This window comes from Acipenser ruthenus, chromosome 4 (genome assembly GCF_902713425.1).
Source record: "Acipenser ruthenus chromosome 4, fAciRut3.2 maternal haplotype, whole genome shotgun sequence".
NCBI lineage: Eukaryota > Metazoa > Chordata > Actinopteri > Acipenseriformes > Acipenseridae > Acipenser > Acipenser ruthenus.
In genome coordinates, this window is record NC_081192.1 from 11,959,966 (window position 1) to 11,982,436 (window position 22,471).

At 35.3% G+C, this 22,471-nt stretch overlaps 1 pseudogene; it reads right to left on the reverse strand.

Annotated features, from left to right (window-relative positions):
- LOC117399329 (cytoplasmic dynein 1 intermediate chain 1-like) overlaps positions 1-22,471 on the reverse strand; it is a 44,099-nt pseudogene that overhangs the window by 17,238 nt on the left and 4,390 nt on the right.

A 22,471-nucleotide genomic window follows, 5' to 3' on the forward strand; every position in this document is an offset into this window, starting at 1 on the left:
GGAACCAACTCCCCAGTAATGTTGTTGAAGCTGACACCCTGGGATCCTTCAAGAAGCTGCTTGATGAGATTCTGGGATCAATAAGCTACTAACAACCAAACGAGCAAGATGGGCTGAATGGCCTCCTCTCGTTTGTAAATTTTCTTATGTTCTTCTTCTTATGTTCTTATGTTAAAGAAATTGAATTTACTTTACAAAAGCAACATTATAATAGGATTGATAAGACATTGCCTAACGTTACTTTAATGTGCCAAACAATCATTGATAGAATCCCCTTGTTACTGTTAAACGAGGTGCAGTGCACAACAGGGACAATGGGACATGGTAACTAACTGATGTCTCCATGGTGATTTTTAAACGGGATCTTCTCCAGTCAGCAGGCCCTCATTTACAGCTAACTACTATGCTGACTCCAATATGCCCTAAAACTCAAACCCAAGGATCCTAGGTTGAACAAATTGTGTGAATAGCTGGGAATTGTGTGGTTCTCTCGGTCTGTAATAACATGACATCATGCCTGCATTTATAAATATAAACAAAAAATGAATGGTCTTGTAATGTGAAGCAGAACATTTACTGACTTTCTTTTTTATGTTTATCCTCAATGATCAACTGTTAATAATAAGAATATCTTTTGGCAATGTGTCTTGGTTACTGTTGTTGTAAAGAAAACTACAAACTATGAAAATGTCACGTTCAGTAGTTTGGACCCTTACCTGCCATGACAACATGCTGTGTAAACTGTACCTTCCTCACTCCCAACCACATAGCTGTTAACATCTCCTCTTGGAAAGGCTATGCCTGTCACAGCCACAGGCTTGGACTTGTTGTACACCAGCTCCATGCTCTCCTGGTAACATCAGTCTTTTTTAATGGCTAGTATTTTATTATATTATGGGTATAAGATCAGGCCATACACAGATCATGTTCCCAATGTGGATTTCTTTCGACCCACATCTGTTTGTCCTTTCAATCAACTTCCACTTTTTATCTAGACAAATGTTCATCCTTCTCTGTGTCAATAGTGATGTTTTTATCCGATTTTCATGACATTTTGTTAAAGTTTTGAGCTTCCTTCTAACTTCACACCGTGTCTCATCATATACTCTCTGCAAATGTTAAATCGATCACAGATGTAGATATTCTTATGGTATGACAATAATTAGAACTGGACATATTTATAAAGAAATAAAACAACACACAGATTTGCATGCATATTTTACACCTGAGAAAAAATATTTATACTCAATATGAAGCCCATTTTTTTTTCATGCCATCGCATTACTTTTCCATTCACAGAGAGAAAAATACAAAGAAGCGGTGAATATACACTGAAGTAGTTTAAAGTGGTAACTGGAATAGATTTTTGTTATCAGAAATGCAATTTGATAGAGGTTGTCTAAAACAATATCCCACTGTTATACTATTTGCAGAGGCATACTGTTTGTTAAAGGAAATTGCTTTAGACCGTCTGAAGGCAGCTCAATTTGTACAGAAATCAAAACTCCATTTAAGATGTTGCTTGAAATTTTTTTTTAAAAAAAACTGATCCCACCCTCAGCTGGGAGAGAATATCCAAGTTCCATGCACATTTTGCCATCTGTGGAGACTGTAATAAGATTGTTTGTGTTCTGAGTCCCAACCACATTTACACAAAACACTGGATGATTTGGAGACAAAGATACAGATATTATTAGTCTGTTTAACAACCTATACATTAGGTTATTTTTTTAGACATCTGGTTAACTTTGTGTTAACCACAATCAAACTTGCACTTAACAATCTGCTAAAGTTATGCTGTAAAGTTAACCTGCAACACAGATAGTGAGTAAATAGGTGTTATGGCAAGTCTGATAATGTGACTTAAAATTGCAGAGTAGTTCTCTAATTTCTATTTTTAAAAGTCTGATATCTCCAGATATGATTTCTGTGTTGGAATTCAAAAGCTTTATAAAATGTATCTCATTACAAACATAAATATGCACACAAACAAACAAAACACATACCAACTCATGTACAAAATATATTAAACAAAGGTGATTCAGTTCATTTTTATACATTACTTTGACACAGCCAATGCCTTAAAGTGACAGCAACATTCATGAGGTTTCCATGCGGGGCAATTTACACGTGAAATGGCGATGCGTGTGCACGTTTGAGAGAATTACTTGTGTAAATGTGGCCGAAAAAAACAGCCAAAGAGAGGGATAGGGTAAATCTTGTAAGGGAGCAGGTCAGTTGTTACTGTGGATTCCAAGACGACAGAAAGTAAGTGGCTGATGGGCGGTTTTATGGTTAGCAGTGGTGTAGTTCACCTTAATGATAATGCAGGTGGCTTTTTTATTATTGTTTTTTGCTGTGTCTGGCCTGTCATGTATATCTCTTGTGGATTTACAGTTCTGTATAAAACCACTTACCATGAACTGCGTTATGCCATTGTTATGGTATTAAAGCAGCTGTTTGAGAAGACCTGTGCTGTAAAAACACGAAGAGCAAGTGAGCTGCTTAAATGTCTAACTGAATTAATTCCTTTCCTTTTCTTTACCCCAGCTATGTCCGAAGACAACGCGTGTCCGCCCTCCATGTTAATAAATATAGTTGGTGAACTGGATGTCATGAGCCAGCTCGATCGCCCAAAACAGCGCAACAACATATATACCAACAAGTTGTTGATGCCCTGTGACAGAGAAAGAATGAATCTTGGTTATAAATCTCCCTCCCAACCTGTGAGGGCGCTGTGTAAAGGGAACAGAGTGCCCCAGACTGGATGGCCTGACAATTCATTCCCAGGGTTATGTGGAAGTAGGCCATCTAGAAAGGGGGCGGAGCTAAGGTACACCAAGTCATCGACCCGGAAGGGAAGCGATGCGGCAACCGTGGATTTGAGGAGAAACGATTGCACTAGCTAACCAAGGGGGCGTGACTTACGGTACAAAAGGGGACATAGCGAGGTGATCTGTTCCTTTGTTATGGTTAAGCTGAACTGAAAGGAGTACTGTGAATTATCGAGAGTGTTTTGTCGTGTATAAAAATTTACTTTTTTGTTATTATTAGATGGCTAACACGATCCGGAGCTGTTGCTACAGGCCAGCACTAAATCCGAACAACACTGCACCATTGTACATAGATAAATTGTCTTTCACCACAAGCACTATAGCACTCACTCTGGACTTGTGAAAGTGTGTGTCTGTGTGAGTTCTACTGTGTTTATTATTTACGAACTGTGTATTATTATTTCGGGACTGCAACCCGTTGTTTTGAAACAGTGCAATACACATTGTTGTGTATTGCCTGGGATTATTTTTTGTGGTCGCCAGACCAGGATTATAAAAATAAAACCTGTTTGGATCGTGAACTTTGTTGTCTGTCTTCTGTTTCATAATCACATCACCACTACACCTGCACACTGCAAACCACTTTGCCACATGCCCTCTCAATAAAATTGCACATGAACATATTGATTGTGTTTTATTTGTTTGCATCATTAATATTTAAAACAACAGTAACTCCAACACTACTTAAAAGAAAGGAGAGAATCTCTGAAGCACAAGCCTCCTCAGATCGTTGCTGTCCAATTGAAACTGGCGGCTGAGGTAACCTTCTGCTTATAACAAGTGGGATTGGGCTTGTTTTATTGAGAGTCGCGGGTTGTAATTTGCATAAACACCCATACTCTAACATGGGTTGCACTTGTTTTGGGCTTGTTTTGAAAGGCAGTGCCGCTTTTTTTTCTCGTCAGACTTGGCAACACTGGTAACCTTTCCCGTCTGTCTCACAGGCAGCCACTGATTCCTGAACACCTCATTTTGTTGTTGACAAGAGTTTGTGCAGGATACAGCAGGCAGTGGCAATTTTGGGAACAAACTAATGTTGCACTTTAGTCCGTTTCATCAGTATCCACCACCTCCCTTTCAAGTGCCCACTACCCATAATTGCCCAAGTGTGGCGTTGAATGCTTCCTCAGCAGCTGTCAGCTGTCCGGATGGGTAGGGTTTCTAAGCCAGGATAGTATATGCAGCATCACCTGATCCCCTATATGCTGTATTGCCTGAAGGAAAGGGAAATATATATGACACCTCCGCTGGTTTTCAGCCATGGTGATGATCTGCAATACCTGTTGGTCAGTTTCCTTTGAGTTCATTTTTAATTAATGACTCGTAAGATAAATTAGTTAAAATAGTATTCACTACTAACGACATGACACCCCACCAATGACATATGAAAAACAATTTGGGCAAAAGCAGTAAAACACATTATTAACCAACCAGGCATGAGGTAATTTGCTTTATTACAGCAGCTTAGATTCACTTGTGTACCAGTTCTCTGCGCATGGAAACGACATTTTCACAAAATGTCACTAGTAATCTTCAAAAACAGCACAAGTATTTTAAGCATAGCTAATTTACATATCAACCCCAGCCTTTCCCATTCATTTGCATGACGTCGGGTGAAAAGCCCGGTTTACTCGAGTAAAATAAACTGAGCGAACGGAAACCCAAAAAAGCATTTTACACAAGACATTTTTCTCGAGCAAATGTCTCGAGGTAAAGAAAAACATGCATGGAAACTCCACCATTGCTGCTGTCATTTTTTATGTCCTCAATATGTTTTTTTTGTTCAACACTATAATGGAGTAGTTATAACATTTTCTAGTTTAATAAATAATACATTATATCTGTTTTTTGTTGTCATTTGATTTGTTGGTTAAACAATCACTAAGTAAGTTGCCCTTGGATAATATATACCAAAGAATTGTGAGCAAAACCAACTGAATATTACCCGTCAGTTCAGCACTGTATAACCAAATATAATCACAAAACTAACAGAACATCAAAATGTCATTTTAGAATGTTACAGCAGCATACAATATCTAGGTTGCCTAGGACTACCGCTGCATCTTTATTATTATTATTTATTTCTTAGCTGATCTCAACTACTTATCTCATACATAAGTTCAATTTCTAGACATGAATAATTACTGTCAGCAAATGGATTTGTACTGTACATGAACAATACAAGTTATGCAATACTGTTTTTATGATTCACCATAGAGGAAATACTAAAGGATGTCAGGTAATTATTATAGAATTTAGCATGTTTTTCACATAGTTACATAAGAGTATTATTATAGGGGCAGCAGTGTGGAGTAGTGGTTAGGGCTCTGGACTCTTGACCGGAGGGTTGTGGGTTCAGTCCCCAGTGGGGGACACTGCTGCTGTACCCTTGAGCAAGGTACTTTACCTAGATTGCTCCAGTAATAACCCAACTGTATAAATGGGTAATTGTATGTAAAAATAATGTGATATCTGTAAAATGTGAAATAATGTGATATGTTGTAACAATTGTAAGTCGCCCTGGATAAGGGCGTCTGCTAAGAAATAAATAATAATAAATAATAATAATTATAGCCATATACAAGTCAATCAGTTGCAGCATTCAGCACCAAGGACTATTATCATTTAAGAATAAGCCTTAGCTTCTCCTGACAGTGTGAGCAGCAGCAGACAGGGGCATTCGCTGTACTGGGGTTCTTCTGTGACTGCGGTTATCCCACAGAACGATCTGCCCTATGTGCCACCAACAACCAGGTTTGGGTGAAATCGAGCAAAGCAGACTGACATTACAGAAGACTGAAAAAAAAAACAGAGAAAAACATAATTACGTTTTTGAAAATCAGACGGGTTGCAGGGTTGGGGTTTTTCACTGATTTAACTGCCAAATCCTTTAAAAAATTATACATACATATTTATTTGTAATGTCTCTTTATTTTCACACACTTTTTAAAACTATTTATAAATAAAATAAAAATACCAAACAAAGAAGAAAAATACTTCATATTTATTTCTTTTCCCCTTCTGACATTGTCAAAAACCGAAGTTTAAAAATAAAATCTTGAATTGGTAACTAACAAAAACCATGGAGATTTTTTTTTTTGTATTAAGTAAATCTAGTTTAACTTTGAGTATGTTGAGTGATAAAAGTCTAGCAGCATCATGTCAGCTAAATAAATAAGGGAAAGATGTTGATGGTCAATCCAAAAACACCCAAAACTGAATGACTGATTAAATACCCAGAACTCTAAATGCTCTTAATATGTCAACTTATGGGCAACAGTGTGGAAAACATTCTACTACACCAGTCTTTTACTGAGTATCTATAGCAAAGAAAACGTGCTGCTGTAAACCTGTGTGGGTGGTCTTGGGTAGACTTGACATTAAATGAAAAAATATTTGTCAGGGAATTTTTCATGCACAGAAATAATAAAATAAATAAATAAATAAATAAATAAATAAATAAAACTATACCAGAATTCCACATCTCCAAAATAGTTTTACATGCTTCCATCACACATAGTGAGACATAGAATAATCAGAGATAATAATAATAATAATAATAATAATAATAATAATAATAATAATAATAATAATAATAATAACAATAATAATAATAATAATAATAATAATAATAATATAATCTTTATTTTTATATAGCGCCTTTCTTAATGGACCACCATCACAAAGCGCTTTACAAAATATACGAGACTAGGGTGTGTGAACTATGCATCAGTTGCAGAGTCACTTACAACAACGTCTCACCCGAAAGACGGAGCACAGGAAGGTTAAGTGACTTACTCAGATTACAACTGGAGTCACCTATATTCCACACATTTGGCCCTTATATTCTTTCAATGGAGATACATTTTACACATAGAGCTGCAAAACCATTATGATCAGGTGTCGTACCTTAGTCCAGCAGGTCTGAGCCTTTATCATCCAAAACAACAATAATGCAGAGGCTAAAAAACATTACCATGATTGTAAAAAAAAAAAAAATAGTAGTTTTCAGGTGATTACATTTTAGTATGTTCTCTATCAGTGAAAATAAAACAATAGTTTTCTTGAACTAACCACATACCCACATTATGCAAAGTTTTCTTTGAGGTTAAAACAGTGTGTTTTATGGATTGGCTAATTCTTATAAAAACGACTCTGTGAAACCTGATATTTTGTTATTTTGCAACACATATTATATACAGGTTTTATTTAAAATGGAAAGCAATCTTTATGAGCTGGATTCAATAACAAAAAGTAGAATTAAAAAGTCCAATTAAAACCGACCTGGTCTGCTATAGGTTGTGGAAGAAACCCACAATGATTTCTGAAGCTGCAAATGATTTATAGTTTCTACACCATTGCAAGAAAATGCAAGTCGGCAGGTCACACTTCAATGTGTATTTAAATAGGATTGCTGTGTTAAAGTGTTATCAATTTATTTATTTTCCAAGGTACTCCAATGAAACATACTAAATATGGGGCCAAGCAGTAGCCATCAAGACTATTGGCTCTTGCCAGCCCCTGATCCTTTGCACACCATAACCCGGTCTCATCCAAAACATTATGCTCAGTAATAACCTCTAATCTCCCTCCTTTGTTTAACCACATCTACTTTTTGGCTGTTTTAATCCTCCTATTGCTCACTTGGGGACATGGGTTACTTCTCTAGCCTTACTTCCAATGCCAATGTGAAAGCACAGGCAAAACTGAGCCACCTGTAGCAATACCAGCTTCCAAGCATGCAATCCTATCATGTAGCTTTTGATTTGGAAGTGATTATCTTGAAGTCCATAAAAGCTATGCCAAATGTCCTCCAGAAGTATATCATGACATTGCCAGATGTTTAAAGGAGGCTCAAACATAATGACTAACAGACACAGAAAAATGGAACTGTTATAAATGGTTTCTGGTATAACACAAGAACGGGATCATATTTTTATACAATTAAAATAGGAACAATATTACCTTTAAAATGAGGTATAAACAATATTGCATATGAAAACTAATACCATTCCATGCTGCAGTGATTTACTCTCTAATAAAAAAAGGATATTAGTGTCAGTGCAGTCATATTAACTTTTACATGTAATGGGTGAGCGTCCGTTTTTTTTAAATTGCTGAGACTCATACCACAGATGATATTCCAACCAACATCATTTTATATGTCTACGTATTCCCCTAATTCTAATATATTCTGGCAGAATTTTCAGTTGCGATTTTATAATATTTACAGTGGGTATGAAGCAATTTTACAGGTTACACATATCATTCAACTACACGAATGGATATAAAACAGAATAATATTATCCATTAATTTAGGTCAAAACCATTCCCCCAACTAAAAATAATTTAAAGCTTTCTCGAAACAAACATAACATTATTAGAAGTAAGAACTATTTTGTTACAAATAATCCCACAGGCATCTTATAATGTCAATTTAAAAGCATTACCTCATACAGTAGTTTTACTTCATGATATATGCCAAATCCAAACTATTTTAATAAGTACACAAATTCGATCTTGGCACAATTCACAAACAGCAACAGTTTAAGTACATGGGCCTATTGCAAGTCACAGCAGACTTCCGTTTGTTTTTTTAGGCAACTTTTTGAACCCCCATTGTACTATTAATTTGTTATTTTATATTATTTTATAAAAACAGAAGAAAACACCAACTATCTATAACAATTTTTGATTTTTCATGCTACTGTAGTTTTTTTTTCAGTAAGCATTAACAAATGTTTGCTGCTTTTATTCTGTATTGTCAAACCAAGTTACATTGTGGTGGCTGTTTTCATTTAGATTATGTTATCCATGGACCACAGTTGAAACACCCTAAATTTAGCTTTAAGTACAAACCCAATTTGAATCAAATCTGATTTTATTGCAGAGCAATTGGATACATTTTTAAACGTGATGAAAAGTTTTAGGAAATAGACAATGAACTAATTATGTCTCATCATGTACCTGAACAATAACATTTTTGGGTACATGAATTAAATATACTTGTATACAGTAGGACAATATTATGTTCAAATATATGGGCCCCAGTTTTAAAGAAACAAATAGGATTAAGGTAGCTTTATCTTTGTGAAAAAAATAATGCATAAATCAGAACCATATGTTTGGAATAGTTTTCCAATGGCATCCCTTTCACGACACCCTGCGGATTTTGTCACTATTTGTGGTTTTGGCAAACAGAAAGTAATACCATATCTCCCTTTGATGAAAAAAAACACCATGCATACAACCAGCTCTTCAGCCTTCAAAGTCTTTAAAACCCCTTCAAGCTTTTCACTGCATATTTAACACAGGGAATATGAATGGTCTTGCATTTAAAATAAAAATACAATTGTATGTATTTTACTGTATAATTTAATAACTTAAATATAAATGCTAAAAAGGTAAACACACAAGGACAGATTCTGACAATTTTTTGGTGAAATGGGAATAAAACTGCTAAGGTCATAGAATATGAGGTAACTTTATGGCAAATGTTTTTCTGGCAACCGCTGAAGAATGGTTTACATTTTCAAGAAACTTTCCATGTGTTAAAGCAACAAAACTTGAACTCTCAAAGTGCTGATTTTAGCAACGCTGAGACAATTGTTTGAAAATGCCTCCAACAACTACAGCAGCTGCTTTAACAGCAGGTAAAAAAAAAAAAAAAAAGTTGCCCAAAAGTTATCTTGTGTTTCATGGCCTTCAATACAACAACACTTAAAACAAACAAACCACGCTGTCATACATATTTCGATATTTCAAGATAAGCAATAAAAAGGCAACAACTATGTACAGCAAGTGTAAGAAGCTGGAAACTAGTGAAAATCTTAAAAGATAAGGCACATGCTACCAATTACTGTACAACTTATAACAGAATTGAATTTTGAAAATCAAATCCATACAGTTGTTGAGATGGTGTGCTGAACACAGTGACACATAACATGCCAGGATTTAATCATTTAATTATTGTCATTCATTCAATTGCTGGGGGCACATTTCAGAAGTTTTCAATCTGGAGGTCAGTTCCTAACCGGTCATGATTCATGTGACAACGGTTCACATTAGGATCAAGCCAATCCCTATCTCACTCATATAACAAAGATAGTTACACTCAATCTATCATTTCAATCAAAATAAGGAACATCCATTGAGAAACAACAGAAAAGGTGGCCGCCTTACGTTCCTAGACTCTTAGATAGCTTTTTTATCCTTGATCCCTCACCTTGCCACTTTGTGCTCTATCAATCAGACTAGCACATGTCCAACAAATCAGAATACCGTAATTTTGATACTATAGAAGTACACATGTGTATTAAGCGCACCATGTTTATAACACACACTTCAAGTTTGCTACCTTATCATAAATACTACACTCCGGACCTTGTGTATAACAAGCAACTCTTACAACACACACAAATTCTCTGAAGAAAAAAATGCAGCAATGTTGATGGTTAAAAGGGTGGAGAAGGCACCATGAAATGTATGGCTTAATTTGACCTCAGTGCTTTGGTGGAATTGACTCCCCTAAACGTGACGCTGTTTCTAATAATTACAGTAACACACGCTGTCTACGTAAAGCAGGTATTTCAAATGTAATTGTAATTTAGTGTTTATAAATAGGGTCCTGCGTTTTACACGACTTGTTTTTTTCAATTGTAATTCAACTGCTATCCCCTAGATGTCCCTGCAGCCACCTCAGTTATAGTAATCGAATTAAGAAAACAGATTACGCTTTGACTAATTAGAAAAATAAAAGCTAATTATGATGAGTATAAATGGTAGTTGAATAAATGGATGCGTTGAAAGAAAAATCGAGAGACCTAAACATGGAGTCATTGAGCAAACGCACACAACAATATTCACTTGGTGTTCTGTACACCAATGGGTATAATTTATTTTGCACAACTTGCAATTTATCTTTGGACCACACTCAAAAGCCAACACTAGACCGACACATCAGAAAAACACAGAAAACAAAAGGCTGAGATTGACAGCTATGAGACGACGTCCTCCAGTAAAAAACGTAAGGGGAACAAAAATTATGAACGCCGACGAGATGTTATTTTTGATTTGACAGAGGTATTTGTTTGTGCTAATATTCCATTGGAAAAAATGGATAATCCCAAACTATGTGCATGTCTGAACAAACATGTAATAAATGCGGGAGCAATTCCTACAGCAGGTCAACTGAGAGTGGAATATCTACCACAAATTGCTGAGTTGCACAAGATGAAAATTGTATCCCCTGGTAAAGATGTCTGATAGTGTATCTGTAGTTACTGACGAGTCTACAAATGCAAAAGATCAGTATGTTTTGCTCATTTTGTTTGTTCTCCAAGGACTATCGAATACCTTTGAACTGAAAGTAATATTAGCCGATACAGTTAATCTGCACTCTGTGAATTACTCATCGGTGGCACAGCGCGTTGTGAAATGTTTAAATGCATTTGAAGTTCATTTTAATAATGTGACCGGATTTGTCTCCAATAATGCCAGTTACATGATCAAGGTATACAATGACATTCTTCAAGGTTTACTGCCAAATTCAGTACATTTGACTTGTAATGCCCACATAATAGCCCTTGCCAGCAATATCTGGGCAAATAATTTTCCGAAAGACAAGCTGGTTGCAACCGTTAAAAAAATTGTTTAAACATTGCCCAAGCAGAAAACTACGTTTTAAAGACCACCTGACAGAAGCAATTCAACAAGAAGGCTCTTACTTAAAGTTGCCACCTGAGCCATGCATAACATGATGGGGCACTTGGTATTCTGCTGCTGAATATCATTCCAAATACATCCCTTTTCACACAGGCTTTGTGGAAAAGGAAATGCACATTTCACCAAACCCTGTAGTGTTAAAGAATCTCCAGAAATTGCTTAAAGATGTGCAAAGTTTAAAATCTCAACTCTCCCTAATTGCGACGCATGCCAAGGAACTGGTGGATCTGATTCAGTGGTTTGAAAGTGAAGTGAGAGTCCATCAAACATATAATAAAGTTGCAGAATTAATAAATACATACCGGGCAATGACACAAGAGGGACACAGCACAGACACCGCAATACACAAACTATGTGTAAAAACCTTCCATGACGTTTCTGAAAAACTGGCTAATTACTACAACCCAGATCAATGTAAAAAGAAACCACAGCTTTTTCAACCAGCTCATAACTTTCTGATGGCAGTAAGGATATTCGACCCACAGCAAGTGTGTTGTTTGTATCTGGAAGACCTCCCATTATATTCTATTCCAGGATTTGATGCTGACTGTAAATCAGAAATGGACAAATACCTCCCATATGCAAAAGAAAACGGCAGTAGAATGACTTTGAATGAATTTTGGATTAAAGCTGAAGAATTATTTCCCAATTTAACACGAAAAAATATATTTGTCAGTTGTTACCAATTCTGTAGATGCTGAAAGAAGTGTTTCTTCTTATGGCCAAGTTTTTACAGAACAACGTCAATCTACGAAAGAAGGTACGGTTAGCCAACTGACGATGCTTAAGTTTAATAGCAACATTTTATGCATGGGACATTTTCTTTCATAAAATTGTAAGTGACACAATGTGCTGCTTGCGAACAACCTTGCATTATTATTATTATTATTATTATTATTATTATTTGTAATATATATGCTACAGCATTGATGTTATGATTTCCGTATTTTATATAGAGTTCCGTGAGTCAGTGCTGTTTTTTTAAATATTTTGTTGACAAATTATGTGTTCCTACTAGTAAACTGAAACATTTAAATTATTTATTTACACATTCCAAGAAATAATATTGAATAAGACTTATTAGTAATAAAGGGATGCATGACTAAATAAATGTCCGTAGCTGCTGCTGCCGCCTAATCAACACGCCAATGTGCGTTAATAGAATGACTAATTTAGATGATTAAAGGATTAAAGTTAAGAAATATATCAAATTTTGAAAGCTGACATAAGTTTAAAATACATTGAAAATGATCAATTAAGATGTTTTATTCTTACAATTTAATCGTTTAAAATATTTTGAATACATTTTCTAAAGGAACAACTGTGCTAAAACGTGTAAACATAGACTAATCATTGTCTTAAAACTTGTAAATAAAATACAATTGAACAATATAACTAACTGTATGTTCCTAAAACATGTACAGAAAACACATTTTCACAATATAAACACAACCTTATGTGACAAGTGAAATCCTACAGTCCAGTAACTAATACTTCTATTCATCCCTTCAATTCACCCCGAAGCATTGCAAAGCATAACAGTAGTAAGGCCTGTACATTGTTACAAATTACTGTACTTACAGCTGTCATACCTTTTTTAGACTTGCAGTTTCAAAGATATGCCAAAAAACTCACATTCACCCTATAGGCGCCTACCAAATGTTACCAAATACATTGAACAGTGAGCAAAATTGCCCTGATTGCTTCCATTGCACCAGAGAGGGCACCCCGCTTTTATTTGCTCACTGCTTTCGCATTTACATGGGTTAGGAGATTTTGGAGATTCATGACCTTAGGAGATTTATAACTGACCTTGATGTACTGGGGACATCCTCAGGAGTTGAAGGGGGGGGTCAAAACTTTATTTTCTGCCCTGAGCCTCTCTCTGTGTTTTGCCTGCCACTCCTGCCACCTCCTTGACTGCATTTTTTCCTCTCTCTCTGACAAATCATTTATCTTCTGTCTTTTTTCATTTTTATATCATTTAGATACTTCTCTCTCTTTCTTTCAAGGTAGGCTGCTCTATGGGCTGGGTCTGAATCCCTGCTTTGGCTGTATCTTTTCTGTTTCTCTGCTGCATTTAATTTCGCCATACCTGACAAGTCATGTGATAAGATATGGTTATGATATTGCAATACAGTAATGATAATATATACTTTTATGTTAAACATTTGTTTAGGAGCTGGATAATGTCTAAAAAAAGACACAAATAGTCAGTGATGTTACCCATTGTCAGTGGTGTTACCAGCAAGACAGGTAACACCACTGATGGTAACACCACTAACAAATTTGAGGAATGAGAGATTTTCCAAGATGGAGACCATGGCCTCCCGGAAAGAAAGTTCATCAACCCTTTATGTACCAGTTAAGTATTAAGTGTATTTGATATTTTTCCCACCAATAAAATGAGGTAACACCACTGATGCTTTAAAGTGTGACACACAAAATAACCATGTATTTCATCAAATTTATGGAAAAGTGCAAGGGTGTGCTCACTCACCATGTGCTCATCGCGCAAGCCCCGCCTCCAATGACCTTTTGCAACAGGAAGGACTTCTTAAGGCCTTTTTATTTCATTGTAATGGAGAATTTTCATTGTGGTAACACCACTGAGTGAGTGACACATTTTAATTAATCATATTTAAATAATTATTTAAGACTACGACTACTCCACATATCTATACAAATATTTAAATACACTTGTTTACAACCAAGCTTTAAAAACTATCAAAATATATTTTTTTACACTAGAAAAATGTCATAACACCTCTGCTCATAATATGTGACGGGCCAATTTTCATGCTTTCGCTGATTTTGAAATGTAAAATAAATTAAACTTTTGCTGCTAAGTAGAAAACAATGTGAATTTATAAATACCTTAATTAAACTAAGTATTTTGGTATTATGTGATTATTTGCCATTTTAATCTGAATTTAATTACTATAAAGATGAGTGACAAATGTAACCTCTGACACAGTCAAATTCTGAACCACTTTACAGATGTGGCCAATAACAGCCCACCAGTTAAAGACTGTAATGATACAAATATATTCGGATTTTATTACTCTGGTGGCGAATATTTAACAGTAGATATCTCAGTCAGAGATGAAAGAGAAAGGCCACACCAGCAACCAACAATACTGAGCGGTTAAAGGCAAAACTGTTCTGATCGTTTGTGGGAGCCACTAAAGAAGGTTCCAGCAAGGGAAAATATATATATATATATATATATATATATATATATATATATATATATATATATATATATTAATGAAAGAATCTTTGTGGTGCAATTTTTGAAAACTATTCCAGTTGGATTTCACAAAAAAAAAAAAGATGATTGAAGAAGTACCAAAAATGTGGTGGTTGCATATACCTCAGAGAACTGTGGTCTTCTGTTAAAACATGGCACATGCTCACACATTTAGTTTTATCTGATCCCCAAAGTAACCAGAACTGTGAATTTGATATGTTTTTAATAGAACTAATGCATAACAATATTTTTTAAAGACTGAGCACTTTAATTCTTTTCTAGTATAAACAATGACTAATGGACTAAAGAAATTGATCACTAATAACAAATAGAATTGTGGTTTGCACCTTATTAGGAACAAGCATGGTCTTTATAACTGTAAAATGAAAAAGTGGAATCACTGGTTTGAATGTTTTGCCTGCGGTAATACAAATTTAAGTTTTGTAATTGGAAAACTTACATGCAACCGAAATTGTCTTTTTGTTGTCTTTTTTGCAGTGTATAGAGAGCATATACTGTAATATTAAAGCTTTTTGCCATTTTTCACAGACCTAAAAATGTTGATTCACTGATAATATCAACTCAGAATTGACAATCTTTAAGTACAGGATGCTCTCTTGTTCTCAGTCTGGGTTTTTTTCTCATGAAGTCTCTAGCTTTGGAACTCAGCACACCCAACACTTAAATTGTGTCTGAAATGCACATTCCACATGTGCTAGGGACAAAGTGTGCAAAAAACATTTTACACACATATGAAGAAGGCTTGTTAATATTTGCTTCTTCTACTGATTCAGGTTGCATCTACAGCTATGGCCAAACGTTTGTGTCACATAGAATATTTGAATTGAAACACAATTAAAAAAAAAAAAAAACTATATGAACTTAATTTAGAAGTCATAACAGTCCATAATAGTCATACAGTATTTCGTTAGATTTTGAAATGTCACATTTTTTTATTTTTTAGATTTTTCGTTGTATGTATAATAATGGAGTAGTGGTTAGGGCTCTGGGTTCAATCCCAGGTGGGGGACACTGCTGCTGTACCCTTGAGCAAGGTACTTTACCTAGATTGCTCCAGTAAAAACCCAGCTGTATAAATGGGCAATTGTGTGTAAAAAAAAAAAAAAATAATAATGTGTAAAAAATAATGTAATTGTATGTAAAAATAATGTGATATCTTGTAACAATTGTAAGTCGCCCTGGATAAGGGCGTCTGCTAAGAAATAAATAATAATAATAATAATAATATGTTAACACAACATTATTCAGAAGGTTTCATTTGACTTTATGAAGCAAAATTTGTTAATTCTATAGGGTGAGGCAAAATGTTTGACCATAGCTGTAGACAGAAGTGCAGAAGCCAAACAGACTGCACAGCCGCTTTTTTGACTAATATGAAAAGCATAATCTCCCTCGCATTCATTTTTATTGGCATTCCAAATCCTGTTACTCTGCAAAAAAAGAAAACAGAAACAGTACAGTTTAGATAAGCACATGCTATACATGGTCCATAGTCCATAAGCACATGCTATACATGGTCCATAGTCCATAAGCACATGCTGTACATGGTCCATAGAAGCAACAGCCAAGACAAATGAAATCAGATTTTATTACTTTCATTGTAAGTGGCTTCATTATATAAAAAAATATTGTCATATAACAGCTATTATAAGTCACATTCCTCTGCAAACAATTGACATTCAGAGCACTAACAGTGTCATCTCGCACAGTATTTATATTCAAAAACATTCCTGTTTGTGTTATAAAATATAATAAAACATATTTTGTTTTGTTTAGAAGTCGTGACTTACAAGAAGTTTATATCTGCAATAGGATGACTGCTCACAGTTATGAGTGTCATCTCCAGCACCCTGTTTGTGATCAAACCTTTTCATTTCTGATTCGCTCCGTCTCACTGGTTGTATCACAAGCAGAAAGCACAAGATTAAAGAAAACGGCTTGTAACCAGCAGGTCCCCAGTTCAAGTCAATTGACCTCCTTTTGGGTGAGACGTTGTTGTAAGTGACTCTGCAGCAGATGCATAGTTCACACACCCTAGTCTCTGTAAGTCGCCTTGGATAAAATAAACAAATAATAATAATAAAACCATAAGAGGTTTTTCCACTGCAGGTATAAACATATCCTATGGGGCACTCTCTACTGTATCTACTCGGGGGCTGTTACTTCCTTACACTCAATGTGCACGTCAGTTACTGTATCGCTTAATTATTGGGCTCTAGGCATAAAGGTGTCAGGCAGTTCGCAGTCGTTTTTGGTGGATGGCATCAGAATGTCTTTGTGTTTATTTCATATAAATGCAAGCACACTGTATACTGAACTGGTGCAAGATTAAGAATAGGAAATAAAGCATATGCAATGGAAGTCCATGTGGGTGGGCAAACATGTGGCTGCCTGGATTAGGAAGCGGTAGACCACATTCTTTTATTACACAAATGTCTTTATAATATCATTCTTATGGGAATGAGCCAGCCCTTATACAAGCTGACAGTGCCTCAAACTAGCTTTCTTTGTTTTACTTCATTCAAATGGAGTCTTTTATAATTAGTAGCACAGCTGATTGTAGACATTTTGCTTCACAAATTCTTAATTTTGAATGACAATTCAGAAATTTTTAAGCACCCTTCATGGTTTTGTTTTTCTTTTAAAAAGCTAATATGTAGTTCTTGCAGTTATAAATAATCCATTTAAAAAATGTAACTTATCTAAATGTAATCTCTCTGTGTTGCTTTTATTTTTTTTCTCTCTTGTTCATCGTAGACAAGGTTCAAATTAGCAATATACTCAATAAACTCAACAACCTAATTTCCACTTAGAATCTGCACTGAGTTTGCAGACCATTGCTCTAAGCCTTTTACAAGACCTGTTATAAAATATTGAATGCAACTACATTTTCTCAACCAACATTCTTAGCTAAATTGTAACTAGTGAAACATACTTCCGCTAGAGTTCTGACCCTTTCCATATCAACTGAGCACTTTCACCTAATCTTGGTAACCTGGTCAACCTTCAGTGGCTCACAGTTCCTTCCCTCACTGAATGTATTGGTCATGACCATTGAGCCCCTATGTGGTATGGCCCCTCAATATCTCTTGACTTGTTTTCTGAAATACTTGGCAAACTGGGTTGCCAGGCTTTTAGATATTGTGATTCATATTTGTGGAACTCTGTTGTGCCAAAACATACCAGAGACCCAGAATTTTTAACAGATTTTGAATCTATATACACAGCTTGGCAAAGCAATTATATTTGTATTGTATTGTATTTTCTATTGTATTGTATTGCACTGGATCTTGTTAATAACCCAACAATAGTCACACAGAAGTAGATTATCAGAGTATCAGGTCCCTGTGTCCAGTGCCCTAAGCCCTAAAAATTTGCAATTGTTTCCACTGAAAGAGAATCAGCCTTCAAATTTACTTTGTAGTCACACAGTGATTTTATCTATGTCCTAGCTGATCAAGCATCTATTACTCATGCAATATTTTTAAATTGATGCTTTCATTATGTTGAAATGTACAAACTATTATTTATTTAGGATAATAATGTTTGCAAATACAGTCTGTGTAAGAAAATATCTTGTTTCTGTCAAATGCATTACAAACTTTTGTATGCATATTTTCAACCATATACAGCAGCTATCTCAAACTGAACAGAAACATTCTGCGCATTGCAAGCCTGTCACGCTTATCGCAAAACGTAGCCATTTTCATTCAAATTTGGCCTTCAGAGCAATTCAAATAATTTTGTGCTTAAGCATATGAAATTTGCACGCACGTTACCTATTCTAATTAATTTATATTTTTTGACTTTCTTGTTTTCTGTTACAGTACCATCCGTTTTTTTTAAAAATTTTATTTCTCAGTATTAACCGTGATCCCACTTATCAAACCGCTATTGCTCCGTCTGGACTGATCTTATTTTTGTAATTGTGTTTTTTTTTGTTCTGGATAAGGGCGTCTGTTATAAGAAAATACATACATACAGTGCAAAACTGTTTTTGTGCTTGGCGCATGCTTTCGAACATGGCAGGATCTTGCATATTGCCAGCCACTACTGCCAAATTGCGCTATGCATACATTATATTTGTGCATAGCGCGAAACGGATTGTGGCACGCAAAAATAAGTTTAGAATATGGCACATTTTGCGCATTTGCGCATAACCCTCTGCGCGGTGCGCAAACCTTTCGAATATCTGAGCCTAAACTTAGAGTGGAGTACAGTGTCTGTCTGAGAAGCTGAAAAACGTACTACTACGATCAGGGTGGTCAAATGCATTTTTAGATTTAAACAGAAATAAACCCAAATGGATTTTATTAATCAGTTTTAGCCCAACTTAAAGTAATCTAAAACAAAAACTTAAAACTATTTATTAAACTATTAAAAAAGCCTTTTAATGTACAAAAAGCAGCTCATTATTTAACTGTAAGTCAATCTTGGCTTTACTGTGTTTCAATAGTTAAAAAAATAAAAAGGATTATATTAAAATAACATAACAATTCACCTAAAAAAAAAAATGTGTGCTGCATTGTTTTGTTAAAATAGCAAATCGCTGACGGTTGTACAATACGTGCCTCTAAAAAAACAGTCTGTCACTGTAAACCTCCTGTCGAAAGTGGAAGGCACGGATTGAGCAGCACATAACCCGGGTAAGTGCTCGAGTCTGGTGGATTTGCTACCTTTGGGGATTTTGACATTTTTTGAATCGCCGTTTTTCACTTAGCAGTTTTGCACTTACACTTTTAATTCCAAAAAGATTCAAATAAATGTTCACTTAATGAAATCTGTCTGCTAAAACAGTATCTCTTACAGTAACTTGTTATACTCACATCTACAATGTCACTGCAACAACTTGGAGAACAACAAAAAAGACCTTCTAATCAGTTAGACTAGCAAGCACTGGTAAAATCAACTCTGTTTTATACTATGCAGAACTAATTTATTGTAACGTTTTGTTTTGTTTTGTTTTGTTTATGGACTTTGCAATACCTGCACAGTGGGTGTCTTTAGTAATATCTACAACGTATCAAAAATACAATCAACCATTTTGTTACAGACTTTCTAACAAGGCATAAACAATTTTAGTTGTTATTTAATTAAACCTTTGTAAAAAAAAAAACTAAAAAAAAAACACAAAAAATGTTTAACATAAAAAAAGATCAATCCTACTACATTAACAGGTGCAGTTTACAGTGCCTCTGGGTCCCTGATCGCATCATGGTATAATGTCTGGTCTACTTATAATGTTTTCAAGCAAATTGGCTTAATCACTGCCATTTTCATATCTACTTTGACATCTGACACATTATTTCCCTTGTTCAGCCCTTCTTTCCCTGTTCTGAATACCAGTCTGCCAGAGGTATATGCATGAAACAAATCTGAAAGAACATCTAGATGGATTTATCTTTTAAATCATTGACAATTTGACTGTAATACCGTCTGCAGCAAATGCTCGTCTTAACCCTTGACCTAACTTTCAAGTATTTCCTGCCCAACTCATGTGATAACTCAGGTAACCCGGAAAAGCATGGAAACGCCTCCTTTTTCACCAACTTGAGTTCTGGGAGAATTCAGACCAATTCGAGCGCACTCAAGTCGACTCGAGTTGGTTGTCCATGGAAACAATGTATAAATTTGTATGGCAACAAACGTGTATGAGTCATTTAAAACATATCAAACATATCAAAATATGATCATTAAAATGTAACCCCGATGATCCAAACTGCCCCATGAAGTCAAGAGTCCGCCAGCTTTCTATTTTTATCCACGAACCAGACTAGATCCAACCAATGTGAGCCATAAAAATATCTGGTATACTTGCAGACCATTAAGAAAAAATACAATCAGTAGCATAATGGTAGAAATTAGTTTTAAAACCACTGTTTTTAAAACAGAGAAGCTTATGGGCAGTGTTGTTATAATGCAATTACCAAACAGAAATTACTGACTCACATGACTGAGCACTAATTAATAATAATTTTTACAGAAATTATTTTCTGTGGTTGACTTCAATCTGAGTTGTTCTGCATCTGATGTGATCAGATTGGTCTGATTATTAAAACAAAACAAACTGACCATAAAAATATATATTTAATTAAAATAAACATTGGTACCCTACCTGGCAATGGAATATATACTCTGGAGTAGCTTTCTTAAACTTCATGTTCCACACTAAGGCAACACCATCGGGTTCATGGGGAGCATCTTCGTTGCTATTGTAAGAAGCAACCATAAGTTCAGGGTACTGGAAGAAAGAAATGTGTATGTTACATTACACATATCCCTCGCCACTGCTACAAATACAAAACTGGAGATTTTATTGGCATGATGGTACTGTCTGTACATGTGAATCTAAAACCATTTTCAACTGTAACATTTCAAAATGTTCTTGGCTTTCATGGAAAACTGTACAGCACAGCAACGAACCATGGCAGGCAGGCTTAGCATCTTGGCATATATCACAAGATATTATCCAATCAACCTCTTCCCCATGCTCTATTGTTGACAGATCTAGTTTAATTGCTCTGTGCTGCAACAGTTTCAAAGCTTTAATCATGGAACAGCTCAGGGAGTTCCTCTTTAATACTGAAATGAAAGATTACATTACCCTGATCAAAGTTTACCATAGTTAAAGCACAGCAAAGTATAATAAAGCATATTGAAAGCATGGTAAAGCATAGATAAGCATTGTAAAGACAAGCAAGGTATGGCAAAGCATATTAATAAACATGGCAAACTGGGCTAAACTATGATTAGGGTTTCTGATTGTCGGTGTAGAATCAAAATCAAAAACCTGTATATTAAATCAATTATACTAATAACACATTTCTCAGTTGTGATTGAGATACATGAAAGGCTTAACAGATATCAATTGAATTTTTAAAGGAGAGTAGAAAAGTCGGGGGAAAAGACTGAAAATCAGAAGCCCTAACTATGATACATGCATAGTATAACTATGGAAAAAGCATTCAACTGCAAAAATACAAGGGTAGTTGTAAAAGGGTATAGCTTGAAAAAATCTAAAATAGAGGCAAACTTTGCAAATTAGTGATGTGGAGATATATATATAAAAAGAAATCAACAGTATTTTACTTGCAGGGACCAGTCTAAGCAGGCGACAACTCGGTGCTTTGACCAGTGTTCATCGTAGAATAATCGATTGAAGTAGAGGCTGGCTCCAGCTTGAATATCACTAAAATAAAAAAAAGCTTCACAGATATGAACAACATCCCAGCCAGCAATTAAAAAAAATAAAGGGTTCAGCTCTGCAGTTGATGTAACATGCAAATTATTTAAGTTTGCACCTTGGATAAAGAAGCTTACAGTGTCAGGGGCATTTTAGATCCTAACACACACTAAACTAAACTGAAATCTCTGCCAAGTCCCTTCTTATCTAAAGTAAATTATGGTCATGACTTTTCCAGGAACTGGATTATTCTCTTGAGCAGTGCAGTGATTTAGTCTGAATTTGAGTACAGAATGGCAGCACTGGGTTAATTGACAATGCAGCCAAAATTTGGTTTATAGCATCAAAAGTTAAATGTTTCTTCTGTTTCTTAAGTTGAATATAGGTTTCATTGCAGCATCGGGACTTAGATTAAACATATTTGGAAAGTGAAGGAAGGTTTGTACAGTATACATT